Source organism: Manis javanica, chromosome 10 (genome assembly GCF_040802235.1).
Source record: "Manis javanica isolate MJ-LG chromosome 10, MJ_LKY, whole genome shotgun sequence".
In the NCBI taxonomy this organism is placed as follows: domain Eukaryota; kingdom Metazoa; phylum Chordata; class Mammalia; order Pholidota; family Manidae; genus Manis; species Manis javanica.
In genome coordinates, this window is record NC_133165.1 from 81,389,231 (window position 1) to 81,392,146 (window position 2,916).

At 36.0% G+C, this 2,916-nt stretch overlaps 1 pseudogene; it reads right to left on the minus strand.

The window, feature by feature from the left end:
• Nucleotides 1-443: 443 nt before the first annotated feature.
• On the minus strand, nt 444-1,440 carry LOC140843596 (olfactory receptor 6C2-like; annotated as a pseudogene).
• Between the last annotated feature and the right edge of the window lie 1,476 nt (nt 1,441-2,916).

Consider the following 2,916-nt stretch of genomic DNA (forward strand, 5'->3'; position numbering starts at 1 on the left):
GTGAATGTTGTGATTTTAAAGATTCCTCAGGAGTAAATGCTTCTTTCAAATCCTAAATTGTGTACTTATTCCTTGTTTTAAAATGTATCTTGGGTTTATGAAATATTTCCTTGTTACACTTAGAAAATTATTGATTCTTTTCAATATTATGTCTCTTTTATTTGAGTAAGATGGGAGATTTCTTGTTTTTTCTTTTCTTTTTTTGTATTTTTATTTAGAAGAAAGATGTGCACATTCAACTAATATTTTATGATGAATTTCCAAATCCTTTCAGCATCGGTAAGGAAATATTAAGAAGTCATGCTTAGATTTCCTGAAACACCTGTTCTCACATTTCTTCATCAATATTACCATCTCAAAGAAGTTACTTCATAAGGTGATGAAAGGGGTGACTTGACCAGGATCAGTACTGAATGGAAGGCCATGCCCCACACTGGGAAAAGAGAAAAGTAGATAGAAACTGAAGAAAATATGCTTAGGGACACTGACATCAATATTCCCCTAATTCTTTGAGAATAATGTAAATCTTTTGACTAAGTCACTAAAGGCCTGTTTCACTTGTTTGTTCCTCAGAGTGTAAATAAATGGGTTTAACATGGGGGAAATGGAAGTAGCGATTACTGACACTCCCTTATTAATGGCCATTTTATCTGCTGCTAAAGGTTCGATATAAACAAAGATGCAGCTGCCATAGGTGATGGAAACCACGATAATGTGGGATGAGCAGGTGGAAAAGGCTCTTGTTCTCTGCTGGGAAGAGGGGAGTCTTAGAATTGTTCTGATGATGTACATGTAGGACAGAACCACACACACCAGGGTCATGAGGATAATCAACACAGCACAGACAATAACCATCTGCTCTATGAGCCATGTATCTGAGCATGAGATCTTCAGCATAGGGTGAGCATCACATGCAAAGTGGTCAATGGCATTAGAGGCACAGAATTCCTGGTCCAGTACCAAGGTAAGTGGTGGTGATATGATCAACAAAGAGGTCATTCAACAGCAGAAGATAAACTTTTTGCAGACTCTGTAGTTCATAATAGTCATGTAACGCAGGGGTTTGCAGATGGCTACATATCGATCAAAGGACATGGTAGCCAGGAGAAAAAATTCTGTTACTGCAAAAACATCTGTAAAAAATAGTTGGCATATACAAGCATTCTACATAATAGTCCTGTCACCTGTTGATATACTGTACAAGAATCTAGGAATGCAGGCAGAAGTGAATGAGATTTCTAGCAAGGAAAAATTTTGGAGAAAAAAGTACATTGCAGTTTTAAGGTGAGAATCCACTAATGTGAGGATGATGATGCTCAGGTTTCCAGTTACACTCAACATGTAGGTGATCAGTAGAAATATAAAAATCAGAATCTGTAGCTGAGGGTCATCTGTCAATCCCAGGAGGATGAAACTGGTGAGAGATGTGTGGTTTCTCATTCCTGTGTCCTGACCTTTGCCCAATCTGCATGTAATAGTGAGGGATTAAGATCTGAGAAGATGGTGGGGAAAAAATGTGTTACAATGGATTTTGTTCAGAAAAGCCAAGCAATGTATTTTATTTTACTTAATAATGAATTTTAAAAATAATCAAACGCTCGACTCTGTTGATAGCCTATCACAGATTGGTTAGAAATCTGGCTTTCAAATGTTTTTACTACAATGCATGGTAAGATAGACATTTCATATAGCAGCCCAGTGTACATACTCACACACACACATGAATACATAGACACATATATCTATAACAAAAATGTGAGTAAAATGCTGATAACCCTTAGGTGCCCTGCTCTCTGATGTTTTATTTTCTAATGTTATCTTACTAAGAATAAATACAAATATCATCTAATAGATTTTATAGTGTACTAAATGGTCATGATCTGTGTTCAAAAAATAATTTTTATGGATCTTTTGAATAATATAGTACAAGGAAAAGATTATTTTTCATGATAGATTTTGAAATGTGCACTATCTGTTTAATTTGCACTTTGCAACAGATTGGTTCATAGCACACTTGTCCCCCTTAAGAATATTTCCCTTATCACTAAGCAAAATTTTACAGTGTCATTATCTGCTTGTAACCTTTTTTTCCTGAAGAAATTAAAAACATATGAAATGTGTTTGTGACACAGATGCTTCTAGATCCATCTACCAACACAGCTGAAGACCCTGTTCCACTGTACAAGTCATCCTACATGGGCTACCTGTCTGGAAACAAATTTCATCTAACCATTTATGTTTTTTCCCTCCAGCTTACTACATCCATTTTCCGATTCTGACCTATACCTGATTCTTGGTGATTCATTCCTTTTTTCTACTTGGACTTTTCAGAGAAGTCCTTCCAAATCTCCCAAGCCATGTTAAGAACTCTTTATGTGTTTTTATCACAGTCTATTCTTAATAGAGGATGTGAAAAAATTATTGGAAACATGATTTTTTGTCTTATTTAATGTAATAACCACAGAGCAAGGAGAATAAGATATAGAGTTTATTCAAGGTAATATTTACCCTCAGACCTAGATCAAGTCATATTATTTATTAACTGGACTCAGTGTTAAAACTACTCCGACAACTCTTACTTTTCCTGTATCCCTGACTCTAGTTGATGGGATTCTTGGTGGCTTTTATGTTTGGTGGAGGAAATGCTCTGAGGACTCCTGAGTCACACCATCACCTGACTACACATTCAGAATGTATATAATAACTGCATGAAGGCAAAAAAAGTGTTACCTGACTTGGTCCTGTGTTTGGCAGAGAAACAGTTTTGCTTTTATGGATTCCATTCCTGCTTCCCCAATACACCTGTCAGAAACATATTAACAACAGAGACTACAACTGTTAAATTCTGGATTTGGACCATCAACTGGTCATTTGTTATTCCCAGTTAACACCAACTAACTACATTATTGCCTGCTA